This window comes from Dasypus novemcinctus, chromosome 5 (assembly GCF_030445035.2).
Source record: "Dasypus novemcinctus isolate mDasNov1 chromosome 5, mDasNov1.1.hap2, whole genome shotgun sequence".
NCBI classification, from domain to species: Eukaryota; Metazoa; Chordata; class Mammalia; order Cingulata; family Dasypodidae; genus Dasypus; species Dasypus novemcinctus.
In genome coordinates this window covers 129,963,451-129,984,109 of record NC_080677.1, presented here as the reverse complement: position 1 = coordinate 129,984,109, position 20,659 = coordinate 129,963,451, and the positions used below count along the sequence as shown (strand labels likewise).

The 20,659-nt window shown below is 39.1% G+C and overlaps 1 protein-coding gene and 1 long non-coding RNA gene across 2 annotated transcripts in view; one reads left to right on the top strand and one right to left on the bottom strand.

Annotated features, from left to right (window-relative positions):
- Positions 1-20,659, top strand: part of LOC101427658 (zinc finger protein 624-like) — a 195,797-nt gene that overhangs the window by 106,913 nt on the left and 68,225 nt on the right. The window lies entirely within an intron of this gene.
- Positions 13,615-20,575, bottom strand: LOC111762121 (uncharacterized). The gene is made up of 3 exons (XR_002795318.3): positions 20,441-20,575; positions 14,927-15,140; positions 13,615-13,715 (listed from the first exon to the last, which is right to left on the bottom strand). It is a non-coding gene; the product is annotated as an uncharacterized lncRNA (long non-coding RNA).

The following is a 20,659-nucleotide window of genomic DNA, read 5'->3' as shown; positions in this document are numbered from 1 at the left end:
AGAAGGCAGTGGGATGACACATTTGAAGTGCAAATAACTTCTGATCAAGGATTTATATCTGGCAAAACCATCATTAAAAAACTATGGTGGGGAAGCAGACTTGGCCTAATGGATAGCCTGCCTACCACATGGGAGGTCCACGGTTCAAACCCCAGGCCTCCTTGACCCGTGTGGAGCTGGCCCATGGGCACTGCTGATGCATGTAAGGAGTGCCGTGTCATGCTGGGGTGTCCCCCGCGTAAGGGAGCCCCACATGCAAGGAGTATGCCCCATTAGGAGAGCCGCCCACTGTGAAAGAAAGTGCAGCCTGCCCAAGAATGGCACCACACACATGGAGAGCTGACACAACAAGATGACACAACAAAAAGAAACACAGATTCCCGGTACCACTGATAAGGATAGAAGCAGTCACAGAAGAATGCACAGCAAATGGACAAAGAAGAGCACACAACCGGCGGGAGGTGGGGAAAGAGAAGGGGAGAGAAATAAATTTAAAAATAAATCTTTAAAAAACAAACAAACTATGGTGCTGTACAGAAATGTTCATTATGGCATTACTGATAATTGCCAGAAGTTGGAAGTAACCCAAGTATCCATCAACAGATGAATTGATAAAATGTGGTGTATACATACAATGGAATATTATTTAGCTGTAAAAAGGAATGAAGTATTGACACATGTGGCAACGTGGATGAAATCTCAAAGGCCTTATATTGAGTGAAGTAAGCCAGTCATTGAAGGACAAATATTGCATAATCTCACTGATACAAACTAAGGATATCCTAAAAAAAAGGATACTGAGCAGTTCAAGCCCTGGTACCTCCTTTAAAAAAAAAGAAAAAGTAGAAGACACTGTGAGAATAAAGAACAATTTGAAAACCTTCAAAGGAAAGTAACAGAGCTTATGGGAAAGTAACAATGGATGAGACTGAAAATACATTAGAAGCACATAACTGCAGATTTGAATTGCTTGAAGACAATATTAGTGATTTCAAGGACAGAACATCTGAAGTGGAAAAGACAGAAGAATAGAAAGAGAAAAGAATGTAAAAAATGGTTCAGGGTCTCAGGAAATTGAATGACAATGTGAAACAAACATATTTTCAGTATCCCAGAAGGAGAAGAGACTGGAAAGGGGGGAGAAAGAATATTTGAGGAATATTTGACCCAAAACTTCCCAACCTTTAAGAAAGATCTAAATATCAATATCCAAGGACAATGCACCCAAAACAAAATAAATTGGAAAGAACTATTCCAAGACACCTACTATAAAGAATGAGAAATATCAGAAATAAAGGGATTCTGAAAGCAGCAAGAGAAAAGCAAAGCATCACAAGGGAACCTCAATAAGATTAAATGCTGACCTCTCATCAGAATCCATGGAGGTGGGAAGAAAGTGGTATGATGTATTTGAAAAACTGAAAGAGCAAAACTTCCAGACAAGAATTCTGTTATTTGGAAAAACTGTTCTTCAAAAATGAGGGTGAGTTTAAAGTCTTCACAGACAAACAAAAACTGAGAGAGTATGTGTGTTAATCAGTTAAATGGGTGCTAATGCAAAGTTCCAGAAATCTGTTGGCTTTATAAAGGGTACTGATTTGGGGTAGAAGCTTACACTTATAAGGCCTTAAAGAATCCAATTTAAAATTACTTCCTCACCAGAGTCTGTTACCATGAGTTGAAGCAAGATGGTGGGCACCTTGCCTGGTCTCTCCTTCCTTCTTTCTCTTAAGGCTCCATGGGCCCAGCGTCTTCCAGTCTCAGCTATAGGCTAGCATAAAGCTTGTCTTCCTTTCTGGGGCTTTAGCTGTTTGAGCCTTCTCCCTTTTGTCACATGGCAGGACTGAAATGACCAAGATCTCTCCTCTTCTATATCTTCTTCTGTGTGTCTTCTTGAATGAATGTCCATTTATATCAGCCTACCAGGAGGGCAGGGACTCAACCCTGAGTCATACCCTACTGACATGGTTGAATCAAAGCCCTAATCTTAATGTAATTTAATAAAAAATGTCACAGCTGATCTAATACAATCAAAGGATAACACATCTAGAGAAACAGACCAGTTTAAAAACATATTTTCTCTTTTTGGATTTCATAAATAATCTCAATCTGCCACAGTGTGTTCCCAAAAGACCAGAATTACAAGAGATACTAGAGGAAAAAACAAGGGTAAGATACTTGTAGAAGAGTGTAGAAATGAATATTATTAGCAAGGATAAATTAAAGGGTAAAACATATACATACATACTGTATTAGTCAAAGGGGTACTGATGCAAGGTACCAGATATCTGTTGGCTTTTATAAAGGGTATTTATTTAGGGTAGAAGCTTATAGTCACAAGGCCCTAAAGAATCCAACATAAGGTTATTACTTAAGAGGTACTTTCTCACCCGAAGTCTGTTGCCACATGTTGACACAAGATGGCTTTGATGTCTGCAAAGGTTCAGCCTTCCTCTTTCCTCTTAAAGCTCTGTGGTCCCAGCTCCTTCCAATCTCAGCTGTAGGCTAGCATAAGGTTCATCTCTCTTCCCCATGATCTTTTCTTTCTGGGCTCAGCTGCTCTAGTCTCTTCACAAGGTTAGCTGTAAACTACCAGGCTCATCTCTCTTCCTGGGGCCACTAGGATCCTGTGTGTATCTTCTCTGTGTATCTACTCTGTGTTCTTAATTAAGCATCTGGTTTAATTAGCCTACCAAAGTGGGTGGGGACTCAACCCTGCATGCCCTAATGATGTGGTTAAATCAAAGTCCTAATCTTAATTTTTCAGGGCATCTAAGCTGAATCTAATACAGTCAAAGGGTATCATGCCTAGAGGAACAGACCCATTTACAAACATAATCACATATATTTTTTTAATTCATAAATAATATCAAACTGCTAGACTTACATACATATATAAAATAGTAAGGGTTAGGCTAATGTGTCAACTTGGCCAGATAATGGTGCCCAGTTGTTTGGTCAAGCAAGCACTGAGCTAACTGTAATACAAGGGTATTTCATGGACTTTTATCATCAGTTAGTTGGTTGCAAAAATGATCGGTTACATCTATAATCAACTGTGGAGGCTGCCGTCAGCGAAGAGTAATGTCTCATCCAATCAGTTGAAGGCCTTAAAAGGAGAAGTGATTTCAGCATTCAGAGAGAGAACTCCCATCTCTATTTCAAACAGCCAGCATCTCTTGGGAACTCATTGAGAACCTTCATTGGAGCCCCTAGTTTGTAGCCCGCCTCACAGAATTTGGACTTCTGTATCCCCACAGTTGCATGAGACTATTTTATCAAGTCTCATACTATTTACAGATATCTCCTGTTGGTTCTGTTTCCCTAGAGAACCTTGACTAATTCAGATGCAAAGATTTCAGTGTCAGGATCCTACCTGGTGAAGATGGGCTATGCATTTGTGGACTGCCTAGACAAGAGCTGGGAACTTAAGGCCATCAAAACATTTTCAGGTAAAGTAAAACTGCATGGGAAACTCATAAAAATTGAACATTCAGTCCAAAGGAGGCAAAGGATTTGGAAACTTTAGATATGAACTATTCTGTCACTGTTACAGTGGGAGGTTTTCAAAATTAGTTTACTAGTCCAGTATTGGAATGGTGGCAAGCTGTGAACAAGTGAATACTGACTCAGAAATAGCTCTCATAAGTATAACCTATTTCAATGAGGACCAAGCTAAACAAGTTTTAGATAAACTGAGTGGGTTCCAGTTAGAGAAATTCATGTTGAAAGAGACCTACATCCCTGATGAAATGGTTCCCCAGAAGAACCGCTTACAGCAGCCCCGAGATCACTGTGAGTTTGAGCAGAGGGCCTCATCGAGGCAGGGTTCCCCAGGATCACTGTCCAAGCAGAACTGTGTAACTTGCCTTTGTGTCTGCTGGTTGCCACCCAATTAGGTGGAGCCAATATAGGAAAGAAGGCACGACCATTCAGAACATCACCAAATAGGTCCAGTCTAAGATGGAAGTCCATCCTGAAGAGAATGAAGGTGCTGCACAAAAGTCATTTACTATCCTCTCTATCCATGAAGGTACCTCTGCAGCTTGTAAATATATTGTAGAGATTAGCACAAGGAAGCAAAAGATATAAAATTCACAGAAGAGATTCTCTTGAAGATTTAAGACCATAATAACTTTGTAGGCTGACTTATTGGTAAGGAAGGAAGAAACCTGAAAAAAGACTGAGCAAGACAGACATTAAAATCAGAGTATCTCTACTGCAGGAATTGGCACTCTATAATCCAGAATGCATTATTATAAAGGCAATGTTAAAACATGTGTCAAAGCTGAGGAAGAGATAACGAAGCAAATCAGGGAGTCTTATGAAAATGACATTGCTTCCATGAATCTTCAAATACATTTAATTACTGGATTAAATCTGAATGCCTTGGGTCTCTTTCCACCGAGTTCAGAGATACCACTTTCCACTTCAGGGCTCCCTCAATTGTGATTCCTCCTGCTACACAGTTTGCACAATCAGAAACAGACTGTTCATCTCTTTATCCCAGCTTTACCAGTTGGTGCCATTATTGGCAAGCAGGGACAACATATCACACAGCTTTCTCATTTTGCAGGAGTTTCTATTAAGATTGCTCCAGCTGAAGCACAAGATGCTAAGGTAAGCATGTGATTATTATTGGACCCCCAGAGGCTCAATTCAAGGCTCAGGGAAGAATATATAGAAAAATTAAAGAAGAATATTTTGTTAGTCCTCAAGAAGGTATGAAACTTGAAGCTTATATCAGAGTGCCATCCTCTGCTGCTGGCAGAATTATTGTAAAAGGAGCAAGACAGCAAATAAGCTCCAGAATTTTTTAAGTCCAAAAGTTGTTATCCCTTGTGACAAAATATCTGATGAGAATGACCAAGTGGCTGTCAAAATAACTGGTCACCTTTATGCTTGCCAGATTTTCCAGAGAAAAAGTCAGGAAATTCTAAGTCAGGTCAAGAACCCCAACAGCAGAAGGCTCTGAAAGTAGACCACCTCAATCAAGATGGAAGCAAAGGCTCAGGAAGAAGCCCACCACAGAGGCAAATGTCCAGCCAAAGATTAAATGCCTAACCGACAGATGGGCACTGAACCCTTTCCAGAATGACATGCACAAGTTTTTACCCAGCTAGTCATTTCTTTGAGGACCAGGCAACTTTTGAACTCCTGCTACTGTGAAAATGTTTATGTTATACTTTCTGAAATATATGATACCCAGCTCTAAAAAAAGAGCCAGGGGGGAGGGAGGGAGAGAAAACAGCTCTGCATTTCCCTTCTGTTGTAGTCTTACAAATATTCTGATTTTTCCTTAATATTCTCCCAGTAATGCCAGGGATTGGTTTAATGATGCAGTCACTAAATTCATCAAATAAATGAATTAGAATGGATTGTTCCTAAGTCCAATAGTTAAAATTGGATCAGAATAGAATTATCACAGGGACCTCAAGCCATTAATTAGTCCAGAAAAACTGTACTGTTTTACATTTATCTAACACTAAAATAAATAATGAAAGTGCTCAAGGGTGTCAGCAGGGGTATTAAATGTGCATTTTTATTCATCTTCCTTGGGTATTCAATATTGCAATGAAAAACAAATTTTATTTTGAAAATTTTATATACTTTATAAAGAAAAAAGTCCAAACTTTGTTTAAAAAAAAAAATTGGGGAATTAGATGTGGCTCAAGCAGTTGGGCTCCCGTCTACTGTATGGGAGGTCCACGGTTCAATTCCCAGGGCCTCCTGGTAAAGGCAAGCTGGCCCGAGTGGAGAACTGGCCCACTTGGAGTGCTGGCCTACACAGAGTGCTGGCCCATGCAGGAGTGCTGGACCACGCAGGAGTGCTGGACCACGCAGGAGTGCTGGCCTGTGTGGAAGGCTGGCACAGCAAGATGACACAACAAAGAGAGTCACAGAAGAGAGACAATAAGAGACACAGCAGCCCAGGTAGCTGAGGTGGTGCAAGAGATTGATCACCTCTATCCCACTCTGGAAGGTCCCAGGATTGTTTCCCAGTACTGCTTAAAGAGAAGGCAAGTAGACACAAAAGAAGACACAGTGAATGGACACAGTGGGCAGACAGGAGCACAAAACAGCTGGGGGGGGGGGGCGGGAAATAAATAGATAAATCTTTAAATAAATAAATAAATAAAACTTAGGGAAGTGGTTGTGGCTCAATCAGTTGGTCTCTCATCTACCATATGGGAGGCCCAGGGTTCACATCCCAGGGCCTCCTTGTAAAGGCAGGCTTGCCCTCACGCTGTGGAAAGCTGCCAGCCAGGCGCTTCAAAGTGCCGCCCAGCCTGTAAGTGCCATGGAGAGCTGACTTAGCAAGGTGACGCAACAAAAAAGGGAGACAAGTAAAAACACAGAAGAGCATACAGTGAATGGGCACAGAGAGCAGACAACAAGCAAGCAGCAAGGGAAAAGGGAATAAATAAAAATAAATACAGACAAAAAATTCAATCTGCTACCATCTTAAAGGCAAATAAACAAGGAAAGAGTTTTATTTCTGGCTGGTGACATTAAACTTGGAAAAATAATTTCAGGCTTTTCTGAGACTTTTGGCACAGTTATTAGCTGGAAAATCCAATAAATGTTCAAAGATATGGAGCAGTGCCTATGTTTGGAGAGCAGCAATACCATTTGTTTTTCATTCATGGTTGGGAAAGTTTTTGATGGTAATAACAGAGCAATGTCATGTAGGAGATTTTGAAATGTCTAGTTTAAATGGCTTCAGGAGACTTGAGTATTTGTTCCAAGGATGGTGAGGCACTATGTAAAATGACAGCTTCTCTCCAAACTGAGAATGAATCTGTATTAGTCTGCCAGAAGGGTACTGATACAAAGTACCAGAAATCTGTTGGCTTTTATAAAGGGTATTTATTTAGGGTAAAAGCTTACAGTTATAAGGCCCTAAATAGTCCAAGTGAAGGTAGCGCTCTCACTAAAGTCAGTTGCCACATGTTGAAGCAAGATGGTAGCTCATCTCTCCCTGGTCTCTCCTCTGTCAGCTGTCAGGCAAATGGCTCATCTCTCCCCAGGGCTTTAGTTGTTTGAGCCTTCTCCTTTCTTTCACATGACAAAGTTCTCTCCTCTGGCCTCTAAGGAGCTCTCTCTCTCTGTCCATGTTTCTTCTTGAGTGTGTCCATTTTTAGAGGCCCACAAAGGGGGTAGGGATTCAACCTGAGTCATGCCTTACTGATGTAGTCAAATGACAGTCCTAATCTTAACAGGTAATTTAATCATGGGCCCCTCAACTGAATCCAATATAATCATAGGGTATCACACCCAGAATAGTTTAGTTAACAAAAATAATCTTTCTCTTTTTGACAAAGATCTAAGACCAGAGAAAAACTCAGACAAGTCTAGTTTGGTGAGTAATGAGCATTTATTTAGGGGGCATCCTCCTAGGTGGTGGGAAGAAAGACAGCATTTTCCAAGCTCAATCATCTGCACTTGCCACAAAAATGAGAGGGGTCTTTTATAATATGTGTCTACTTGCAGATGGGGAAGGCACATGAAGAGCAACAGGGCTTCTAAAGAATGCAGTGTTACAAGATTTACTGATCAGTCGCCAGTTTATAACCAGTTCCCAAGGCTTGCCTTTTAACTATTTTTTTTTTAAAGATTTATTTCTTTTTATTTAATTCCCCCCCTCCCCTGGTTGTCTGTTCTCTGTGTCTATTTGCTGCGTCTTGTTTCTTTGTCCGCTTCTGTTGTCGTCAGCGGCACGGGAAGTGTGGGCGGCGCCATTCCTGGGCAGGCTGTGCTTTCTTTCGCGCTGGGCGGCTCCCCTTACGGGAGCACTCCTTGCGCGTGGGGCTCCCCTCCGCGGGGGACACCCCTGTGTGGCAGGGCACTCCTTGCGCGCATCAGCACTGCGCATGGGTCACCTCCACACGGGTCAGGGAGGCCCGGGGTTTGAAGCGCGGACCTCCCATGTGGTAGACGGACGCCTTAACTACTGGGCCAAGTCCATTTTCCGCCTTTTAACTATTTAGGAATGGAATGTTGCTGTTACAGGAGGAGGAAAGAACTGTAAGTGTTGGGGGGAAAAATGCAAAGCCATATATGCCACAATCTACCCCATCCCACAATACTTACAATCTTTCCACCACCTCTTCTGTCTGAAGTCCCGAGTGTGGAACGTGGGGTTTATACACAATGGTACTGTGATATACATGCACAGCTACAATATAAACAACAAAGATAAGGGAAGAATATTCCAGGGGATACTGGAACTGCCATATGCTGACATAGATCCACATACCCAACAGTCCAATTGATTGTGGGTTGTTGCCACAGTGGCAGCCCTGTCAAGGAAGACATTATAAGAAACTGTGAATTGGGAAGAGCTAAGGGCACAAGCAAAAATATTTAGTAGGTACCTGGAGGGAAAGGTTTTCTCCAGTGAGTAATATAACAGTGGAACTTTCTTCCACAGGCCCTGGGACATTTGCTAAGAGTGGGCAGGATCCAAACTTACAATACCACATGTTGACCCTCCATAGGAGCAGGCTGTAATGCCAATTGTGCCTTTTTTAGGTTCTACCTACATCACTCTGGCAGTTATTGCCCCTGTTGGTATGTCTTTCATGCAGTCGACATACTGAAGTACCACTGGTCCTTGTGAAAACAGAAAGGTTGGCTCCAGTGTTCCACCAGCCTGTTGCATAGTACCCTCTGGCACTATGAAACAGAACCAGTCTAGAGGCAGTGTCCATTGTAGGGCAAAGGAGACCAAGCCATCACTGACTGGTAAAGGCACAGGAGACTTCAGCAGCAGTATGTTTCCACCCACTTCGGGGGCAAGGCCAGGTGATGTAGCAGATAGCTTTATTGTTTTAGGGGCCATACTAACTGGCTGTGACAATAATTCAAATGAAGAGACACTATGTGTGATAGTCCAGGTCTGGTTTAAATGCACAAGAGTCTGCCCACTGCTGTAAGGCAACATTCATGGTCAGAGACATGAACAGTCCTTACAATCTTGAATAATATGAACCAGGTCAGAATATTTATGAGGATACCTAGTTCCTTAGCCAGGTGCCATGCCGTGGCAGCTCCTTTATGGACAATCTTTTTGGGTAGCCTTAGGACTGCTTTGTCAGTACTTTAAGGCTGGCTAGCTTTAGCTCTGAGTTTCAGGTGTCATACAGGTAACTTAAAAATTCTAGGGAGCTATTAGGTTATACACAAAAAGTAAAGCATCTCAGGATTTAGAAATAACAATTAGAGATCAGAGCCCAGGAATAAATGTGACTGCTGCAAGAGCTTAAAATCTAGGCCTTAATTTCCTGATGAGTATAAATAAAGCTGTTTCTAGAGATTAACTACAGACTAGTAAAAATTTTGTTTCATTTTACTTTTACCAAGATTATGTTACTCAACAGGTAAAACATAACTTATAGACTTGCCTTGCTTCTCCTTTAAAGTACCTTTTTGTTGAAGATGAGCTGACTGTATGCTCTTTTAGAGAAGCATTAGAGCAGAACAGTGTATTGATAAGGGATTTTTTTTTTCCATAGCATAGCACATTCTTCTAAGAATAACTAAAAACTATAACCAATAATACCACTATACAGATCAGTATTAGGATAGAATATAGACAGTGAGAACTTAAGTCTTTAAGAATTTTATATAATTCCTAAATATATAAATAACATATAAGTAACATTTTGCTTATATAGATTTAAACAACAGAGGATTAGGGAATTCCTTCAAATTTACACTTCCCAAACACTTCTTGCATAACTCATAGTATGTTAAAATGAAACTAACTATATATATTGTAGCAGTTTGATATGGTTATGAGTTCCAAAAATAGATATTGGATTATTCTTATAATCTGATCTATATTCTTATAATCTGGATTATTCTTATATTCTTATAATCTGATTATAATTATAATCTTATAATCTGGGCATGATTGAGTTATGATTAGGGCTTGGGGACTCACAGATAAAAGGCATAGCAAAGAACAGAGTTGAGGGTTTCTGATGTTGGAATTTTGATGTTGGAGTTTGATGCTGAAAACTTAAGCTGGAGTCCCAGGAAGTCAGCACGCAGAGGAAAGAGACGCCAGCCCCAGGAAGAAAGGAACCTTGTACCCAGAGGAAAGCAAGCCCCAGGAATGTAGGAACCCAGGAAGCCTGAACCCTTGCAGACGTCAGCAGCCATCTTGCTCCAAATAGACTTTGGTGAGGGAAGTAATTTATGCTTTATGGCCTGGATTCTGTAAGCTCCTACCCCAAATAAATACCCTTTATGAAAAACAACCAATTTCTGGTATTTTGCATCAGCACCCCTTTGGCTGGCTATTACATATATATATTATTATTTTTTTAAGTTTTGATTTCCCAATAATGACATTTTATTATATTTCTTTGTCAACTTCTCTTTCCTCCACTTGGTATATATCAATAACCTTATTATTATTATTAATTTTGAAGATGTATTTATTTATTGCACTCCCCCTGCCCCGGCCCTACTGTCTGCTATCTGTGTCCATTTGCTGTGCATTCTTCTGTGTCTGCTTGTCTTCTCTTTAGGCAGCACAGGAATGGCTCTTGGGACCTTCCAGATTGGGAGAGAGGTGCTCAATCTCTTGTACCACCTCAGCCCCCTGTCTGCTGTGTCTCTTACTGTCTTTCCTCTGTGTCTCTTTTTGTTGCATCATCTTGCTGCATCAGCTCTCCGCTGGGGCTAGCTTTCCATGTGGGCCAGTGCTCCTGTTCAGGCCAGCTCTCCTGCATGAGCCAGCACTACACTCGGACAGGTTTGCTGCATGGGCCAGCTTGCCTTCACCAGTAATCAAATCCTGGACCTCTCATATGGTAGATGGGAGCCCAATTGTTTGTACCACATCCGCTTCCCTAACTATATTTTTCAAGATTCTTGAAAGTATTTTACTTCAGATTAAAATGAAACACTTCCCCACTGTTTACTGTTCAATAATTTTAAAATATCCTAAGGTTCCAATGGAATCAGGATTGTCTTCCTGCTACCACCACCTTAATATAATCGTATGCCTATTGGAATACTAATATTTGCACCCTAGAGTACATTTACTTTCAACAATGAGTGTGATTCTTTAAATAACAACAAAACATCAGAGAGGTAAATGCATCATAGATCTTTGCAAGTATTAAGTATCTGAAATAGGCAGCTAAAACCAGATTTAGTATTATTTTATTACAGATTGAGGTGGCATTTAACAGGTTTCTCTGTTATGAAGTTACTTTTTGTTATGAATATCAACTCACAGATTTTACTTAGTAATAGCTTCCCAGAATCAGTCATTTACATTGCAATCCTACAGTTTAGAAAATGCTTTTATAACCTTCCTATAATGAGTAACTTCCTATAACCTCATAGCTATTTATAACCATATAGACTAGTTACTTCACCTCAAGACAAATTTACCTTTAAATAAGTTTATTAATTACAGTCAGCAGCAAGCAAAATTTACTTTTATAAACCCTTTACTTCTTTCTTTACCCATTTAGTCTCGTCTTACATCCCTCATTCTGTCCTGTGAAAAACTAGTCATTTCACTTTAGGACAGATCAAATTTCTCTTCTTTACTTAATTTCATTAAACACAAACTTACAATTTTCATCTTAAAGGTCTAATAAATATAATGCTAATTAATTTTTTAGTATCCATATAAACCTAGATTATACTCAAGTCAAATAAAATTGAGACAGTTATAGTTTATGCAAGAAATGTGTTTTTCCCTTCCTCTATAGGAGACTAACATGTCTTATCCATAATATCTAAAACTGTGAACAACCTCAAAAGCATATTGACTACCATGCTCTGGAATATATATTCTAATTGTTTACTTTGTTTCAATCATAATTTAGGAAAACCTTTCCATAGCTTTCAAGGAGTTTTCCTTTACTTACTAAAATTTGGCAATTTGCTTATTAATTACACTCATCCCTAGGCTCTTAAATTTTTTTAAATTGGGGAATTACAGGACTAACTATGCAAACCAAGGTTTATTCTGTAATATTCACTCTGTCCATATCATTCTTAATTTCTAGGCCTAGGAGACAGAGTTCTATACTAAATTCACATCTCCCCATCTTACCACACCTTGCCCTTTCCCCATAGCTCCCTCAACCAGATTTATTGAGAGCCTTGAATTCAGTTAAGGTTAGGAGAAGGCCCTGGGGGACAGAGTGAGTCAAAAGACTACCATTTTTCCTTTTTCCAGTAGTTTCTCTATTTGGATTTCTATATGACCTTTTCATCCTACTCTGCTTTTCTAATTTGGGGCTCCAGGAGGACTTAGTCACATGTGAGTGTATGATTATTTAATTTTTAGCAATTTGAATAGAGCTCTAAAGAATTTTCATTTGTTAATTTGATATCACCATCCAGAGGTATGCAAATATACATTGAACAAGCAGACAGACACAAATACAGAATTAGATACACAAACAGAAACAAAGTTCACTAATTTGACTCATAATTCTCACTCTCTTGGTATGGCTGTCTCTGGGTTTTTCATCATTCCATGCCTCTGGTTTTTACAGTTTTTAAGATCTCAACTGGGATCACTGTCCTTGTAATATACAAGCTTGTTCTTGGCAACACTTTGATATAAAAATCGGAGAAAGTGTTATCTGGTATTATTTGGTTAACAGGTTTTTAACAAGGGAGACAGATTCAGGAGGCTATGCTTTAAATATTTTTACTTTATTTCAGTAGTAAGGCTCCCCTCCCCCCAGGACCTTTCCATCAGTTACCACCTATTTGTCCTTAGGGCTTTCTAATTTCTTAAGAATGTCTCCCATCCCTGGAGAGGTGGGCGAAAAGGTCTTACCTTTTCATTCTAGCCCTGCTCTAATTGACCTTAGTGGTGCCTTTCCCTTTTGAAGCACCAGCTTTTCTCAACTAGTCTTTAAGGAAAGCTGAGGGACTTTTCTTCAGGTTCTGCACTACTTCACTTACTCCCTGTAAATTTCAATTACTGGCTGGAGCAATTAAACTTTTTATCTTCTTTGGCATTCCTCTAAAGAGTGGATTATATTTCCCGAGTTATATAAATCTAACATGGGGGATGGGGTAAAGGTGCATATAAATTCTCTGTCTACTCCCGGAGGCATTTCCCAGAGTAGAAATTTTGCTAGCTCAGCTACTGATTTTAGAGAGCCATCTTGGCTGAAATAAGATAAAGGATTCTTCTTTACAGAACATACTCAAGCCATTTTCCTACTTCAATCTATGGATTTCTCTGTCTTTCCTGAGATATTCTGCTGTAGTTAGCCATACCACCTATAACAAATGCAGCAGTGTGCTTACTCTCTTTGTTAAACTTCATAATCTTTTGTTCTTGGAACACATGCTTTATTCCGTTTTGGGGGCATCCCTGTACTCATCCAGAGGTCCACAACAATCAGATAATCAGGCAACCCCTCCCCACACAGAGGTAGAAGGCCTCCCCAGGATTTCCTGCATGGATTCTCCAACCCTGGCTCATACTTTGGTCTGATGCATCCTGCCAACTATGCCAGTTGTCCTGAGTATGATAAGGAGCTGTGTAAAATGACAGCTTCCCTCTGAATTGAGAATGAATACCTCAGACCAATGAAAGACTCACACAAGTCCAGCTTGGTGAATAATAAGCTTTTATTTAGGGGGCTTATTTATTGTCCTTGTCATCAGTGGCAAGAGGAAAGACAGAATTTTCTGAGCTCGATCGTCCACACTCACTGTAAAAACAAGAGAAGACTTTCATAATGCATGTCTGCATGCAGATGGGACAGCACATGAGGGGCAGCAGGACTTCTAAAACTGCGGTGTTACAAGATTTATTGATCAGTCACCAGTTAACAACGAGTTCCTGGGCTTGCCTTTTAACTGTTTAGGAATGGAATGTTGCTGCAACAGGAAGGGGAAAGAACTGGAAGCGATGAGGTAGAAAATACAAAACTATATATGCCACAGTATTTTTGTTTGGCTATGTGACTGAATGCATAAATGCTTTGTGCTTTTTGACTATCACTACCTAAAGCTAGTGCATCAATGAAAAGATGTAGTCCTGGGAAGCAGATGTGGCTCAAGTGATAGAGCTTCTGCCTACCATATGGGAGGACCCGGGTTCAATCCCTGGGGCCTCCTGGTGAAAAAGAAGAAGAGAAAGCGTGCCTGTGCAGCGAGCCAGTGCCAGCATGAATGCCCACGTGGTCAGCCAGTGCCCATGCAAGTGAGTCATGCAGCAAAATGATGATACATCAAAAGAGACACAAGAGGAGAGTCAAGGTGAAGTACAAAAGAAACCAGGATGTCGCACAATTGACAGGGAACCTCTCTCCACATCAGAGATCTCCAGGATCAAATCCCGGTGAATCCTAGAGGAGAGAAAATGAGAAGAGAAGACAACGCAGACAGCAAAAACAGCAGGGTGGGAGAAGGGGCGGGGGGGGGGGAGGGAGGGGATAAATAAATAAGTAAATAAATTTAAAAAAAAAAAGAAAAGAAAAGATATAGTCCCTGTCATCTTTAAACTGGCAAAAAACAAGCCTCAGCTTGTCTTACAGATACTGAGTTTGCCAGTATACTTCAGCAAACTGAAGTTGGTTACAATTTATGAGTAGGCTCCCAAATAAATATATGTTTTGGGAAAAGCAAAATGGCAGTCAAAGATGGTATGGCAGGGTTTTCAGAGGAAACAACAGGTTTACATCTATGTATGACAGGCTCTGTCATGGGCCTCACTATGCTATTTTGAAGACTTTTAAACAATGATTAAAAATCAAGAAAAATGAAGTCACCTAAGCTATTTTACATTAAATGAAGCAATATTTCTGTATATTCTGTAACCAGATGTTGAAAAATAAGTCAAAAGGTAGGGAAGACAGGAAAACAATTTTTGGAATAATTTGAATGACTGTGATAAAACATTTGATCTCTGGTACTGAACCTTGTTTGCCCAGGTCTTCATCTGATGGCAGACCCTGATATGGACAGTTGTTTGGCTATGGGTAGTCTCAATGGCCATGTGCTCTCCGAATTGTTTCTGTGTTGCTTTTGTCCATGAGATAATCACGGTCCTCATGTTACACTGAAACTTTTTATAAGGTTAATTTTCCATATATCTTCTAAGGATTTAATGTCCAGATTTATATAAAGAACTCCTACAATTCAACAACAAAAAGACAAACAAACCAGTTAAAATCTAGGCAAAGGACGAATATAAATTTCCCCAAAGCAGCTATATGAATGGCCAAAAAGCCATGAAAAGATGTTCAATATCATTAGATATTAGTGAAATGCAGATCAAAGCCATAATTAGATATCGCTTCTTATCCACTTTAATGGCTAATATTAAAACAACTACAACAATAGAAAATAGTGTTGGAGAGGATGAGGAGAAACAGGAACACTCATTCATTGTTGGTAGGAATGTAAAATTGTACAGCCACTGGAGAAGACATTTTGGTGGATCTTCAGAAAGTTAAGTATAAAATTACCATATAACCAGGCAATCACATTTCTAGGAATATACTCACCAGAATTGAAGGGAAGAACTCAAACATATTTTGTACACAAATGTTCATAGCAGCATTATTCACAATAGCCAAAGGTGAAAGCCCCTAAGTGTCTTCCAGCAGATGAATGAATTAAAAAAAATGTGGTATATACATACAGTAGAATATTATCCAGCCATAAAAGCAAATGAAGTTCTGATACATGTGACAACATAGATGAACCATGAAAACATCCTTGTTGAGGGAGAATTTGTATAATTACACTTATATGAAATAACTGGAATGTGCAAATTTGTAGAGACAAAGTAGATTACAAGTTATCTCCAGAAGAAGGAAATAGGAGAGAAGAGTTAATAGGGGTACAAAGTTTCTATTTGGGGTGATGAAAGTTTTGGTAATGGATGTGGTGAGAGTAGAACAACACTGTGAATATATATATATATATTTTAAATTTCTTTGTCTTTATTTATTTTTTAATGTTACATTCAAAAAATATGAGGTCCCCATAGAACAGGGAATAGAAAAGAATAAAGATAAACAATGAAACCAAAAGTTGTTTCTTTGAAAATAAAATCAACGAAATTGACAAAACCTCATCTGGACTGACTAAGTATAACAGAAATGTGTCTCAATTACTAGAATCAGAAATGAAAGAGAAGAAATGCCTTCTGACCTTACATAAATAAAAAGAATCATAAAAGAATGCTATGAAGAATTGTACACCAGCAGATTACATAATTTAAAAGAAATGAAGAAACCTCAGAAAGATACAAACTACTGAAACTGACCTTACAAAGATTTTAACAATATGAATAAACCTATATAACAAATGAAGAAACTGAATTAGTAATAAAACAGAAAAATCTAGTCCCAGATGGTTACAGTGCTGAATTCTATCAAACATGTAAGGAAGAATTAGTATAAACTATTCACAAATTCTTCCACAAAGATAACAAGAGGAAATACTTCCCAGCTCAATTCTGTGAGGCTAATAGTATCAGGATACTTAAACCAAAGACATAACAAGGGAAAAAAACCATAATTGTGAAAATGAATGCAAAAAATCCTCAACAAAATACTTGCCAACCAAATTTGGCAACATATAAAAAGAATTATATGACCAAATTAGGTTTATCCAAAAAATTCAAGGTTGGTTTAACATCCAAAACCAATAATGTAATATTACATCAATAGGATATAAACAAAAATCACGATTATCTCAGTAGATTTAAATTTTTTTTGACAATCTTCAACCCCTTTCATGATAAAAACTAGGAATTGAAGGGAACTTCCTCAATCTGATGTAATGCATCTATGAAAAATCCACACCTAACAGTCTACATAATAGTGAAAGACTGAATACTTTCTCCATAAGATCAGAAAAGGTAAAAAGCCTGCTCTCATCATTTCTAATCAACATTGTACTGGAGGTTCTAGCCAGTGCAATTAGGTAAGAAAAATAAATAAAAAGCATCTAGATTGGAAAGGAAGAAATAAAACTACCTCTATACTTTGACAACATGATCTTGTATAGGAAATTCTAAAGAACCCTAAAAACTATTGGAACTTATAAACAAGTTCAACAAGACTGCAGGATACAAGGTCAATATACAAAATTCTATTTTCTTTCTATATAATTGCAATGAGCACTCCAAAAATGGAGTTAAGTAAGGATTCCATTTATAATAGAATCAAAGAGAATAAAATCCTTAGAAATAAATTTAACTAAAGAAGTACAACACCTGTATTCCAAGATCTATAAAAAATTGTTGAAGAAATAAAAGATCTAAGTAAATGAAAAAAACAAACAATTCCATGTTCATGAACTGGAAGACTTAACATTATTAAGATAACAATATTATTCCCAAATTGGCCTATGGGTTCAATGCAATCCCTATCACAATCCCAGCTCACTTCTTTGTAGAAATAGATAAGCTCATTCTCATATGTAAGTGCAAGGAACCCAGAATAGCCAAAACAATCCTGAATTAGAAAAATTAAGTACAAGGACTACATTAGTCAGCCAAAGGGGTGCTGATGCAAAGTACCAGAAATCTGTTGACTTTTATAAAGGGTATTCATTTGGGGTAAAAGCTTACAGTTACAATGCCCTAAAGGGTCCAACTCAAGGTTGCTTTCTCACCAAAGTCAGTTGCCACGTGTTGAAGCAAGATGGTTGCCAATCTCTGTGAGGATTCAGCCTTCTTCTCTCTTAGCTACAGGCTGGCATACAGCTTGTTTCTTTCTGGATCTTCTCAGCTATGGGCTGAAAACTATCAAGAGAATGGCTCATCTCTCTTCCTGTGGCTGCAGGATCAAAGTTTTCTCCTCTGCTATGTTAATGGAGCTCTCTCTCTTGCTGTGTGTCTTCTTGAGTGAGTATCCATTTATACAGCCCACCAAGGGGGCAGGAACTCAACCCTGAGTTACACCCTACTGATGTGGTAGAATCAAAGCCCTAATCTTAACATAATTTACATAATTTATCAAAGACATCTCAGTTGAATCTAATACAATCAAAGGGAATCATACCTAGAGGAAGAAACCAGTTTATAAACATAATCCTTCTTTCTGGAATTCATAAATAATATCACACTGCTACAAGGACTCACAACCTGCTATTTTCAGTTACTTCAAAGCTAAAGTAATCAAAACAGTATGGTACTGGCAAAAGGACAGACATGTAGATTAATGTAATAGAATTGAGAGTCCAGAATAGATCCATCATCTATAGTCAACTGATTTTCCACAAAGATGTCAAGATCATTCAGTGAGGAAAGAGTAGTTTTTGTCAGCAAATTGTGCTGAGACAACTGGAAAGCCACATGCAAAGGAACGAAGGTGGACCCTTACCTTATACCATACACAAAAATTAACTCAAATGGACCAATGACCTAAATGTAAAAGCAAAACTGTAAAACTTTAAGAAGAAAACATAGGGGTAAATCTTTATGACCCTGAATTTGGCAATAGATTCTCAAATATGACTCAAAATTATACACAACAAAATAAAAAATAGGTGAATTGGACTTTATCAATATTTAAATCTTTTGTCCAAAGGAAAATAAAAAGGTAATCCATAGGATAGCAGAAAATATTTGCAAACATTATGTTTGTTAAGAAACTTGTATTTAGAATATATAAGAACACTTGCCACACAATAATAAAAAAAACAAATAATCCAATTTAAGAATGGGCAGGAATCTGAAGGGATGTTCCTCCAAAGAAAACATACATATGACCAATAAGCGCATAAAAACGTCTGGAAATCGTTAGTCAACAGGACTATGCAAAGCAAAACCACAAGGAGATACCACTTCACATCCATAGAAAGGACAGAAAATAACAACTGCTGACAAAGATGGGGAAGGGGAGAGAAATTTTTTTAAAATCTAAAAAAAAAAAAGATATGAAATAATTAGAACCCTCATGCACTGCTGGTAGGAATGTAAAATGGTGCAGCCACCTTGGATAACATTCTAGCAGTTCCTCAAATAATTAGTGTGTGTAATGTTTCCCATTGACCCAGCAATTCCATTCCTAAGTATATATACAAAAAAAAACAAAACATGTCCATGCAAAAACTTAACACTAAATGTTTTGTTCTTTTAAAGATTTATTTTTACTTTTATTTATTTCGCTCCCCATGCACACCCGGCCGCCCACCCCAGTTGTCTGTTCTCTGTGTCCGTTTGCTGCGTGTTCTTTTTGTCTGCTTCTGTTGTTGTCAGCAGCACAGGAATGTGTCATCTTGCTGCGTCAGCTCTCCGTGTGTGTGGGTGCCATTCCTGGGCAGGCTGCACTTTCTTTCGCTCTGGGTGCTCTCCTTACAGGGCACACTCTCTGCACATGGAACTCCCCTACGCTGGGGACACCCCTGCGTGGCAGGGCACTCCTTGCGCGCATCAGCACTGCGCATGGGCCAGCTCCACACGGGTCAAGGAGGCCCGAGGTTTGAACCGCGGACCTCCCATGTGGTAGATGCACGCCCTAAGCACTGGGCCAAGTCCGCTTTCCTACACTAAATGTTTACAGCAGCATTATTCATGATTGCCAAAAAGAAGAAACAACCCAAATACTCAACAACTAATTACTTGAATAAACAAAATGTGGCATAACAAGAATGAAGTTTTGATATATGCAACAACATGCATGAGCCTAGAAAATAATACGTTACATGAAAGAAGTCCGTCCAAAGAAGACATGCTGTATGATACCATTCATATGAAATATGCAGAATAAGGACATCGATAAAAAAAGAAAGTAGGTTAGTGGTTGCTTACTGGCTGGGGGTTGCTTTCTATAGGGGTGATAGCCGAAGGTTTGGGGTTTCCTTTTGAGGATAATTAAAATGTTCTCAAGCGGACTGTGATGATAGCTGCAAAACTCTGTGAATGTACAAAAATCATTGAATTGTACACTTTAAATAGGTGGATTGTATTGTATATGAATGAAATCTCAATAAAGCTGCTAAGGAAAAGCAAAAGAAACACTAGTTATAAAGAGGTAATGGGTATAAAAACCCAGGAAATCAAGGAAAATATGTTGGTAATCACTTGCCTTTCTTGTCAAGGTCATTTCAACTGTTGTAAGGAATTAATCTGGATCGCTATAATCTGATTATTGCAAACTTTCCCGTAGCCATTACCTCCCTCTATCATTTATTAAGCAGCTGCTTTAAAACACCATCTCAGAGCAGGACTAAGAATTATAACATTCTCCAGACCCCTGCCCGACTCTTCATATGGGAAAGCTAAAAAAGTTGCTTTGAGCCCAGTGTTTCCGAAATCTTTCATGAAACATTAAATACCATCATCGTGAGTAGGTGAGTGCCTGAGCGGTGGGAGAATTAGTGAATTGACTGTGCTATGGCCGGTGGAGTTACATTTTGATGAGGGGGCAGGTTAAAGTAGTAAAGATTAAAGCCAAATGACCCAATTCCCTACCTTACGCAACGATTAATTTTCGATCCAACTTTGTGTAACCCCAAAGGAAAGAAGCCGTCAGAACTGTGAACTGTCTGGAGAAATTCAAGTTCTCCCCAGTCCGGAGATCGAGTGAGACCTAGACGCCCTTCCAGGATGGAAAGCGCTGGGGGACACTTTAAGAGTCTCTTGTCTGCTCTGACCTACAGGCGGCGCTGCGGAGGCCGAGCCGCACCTGTG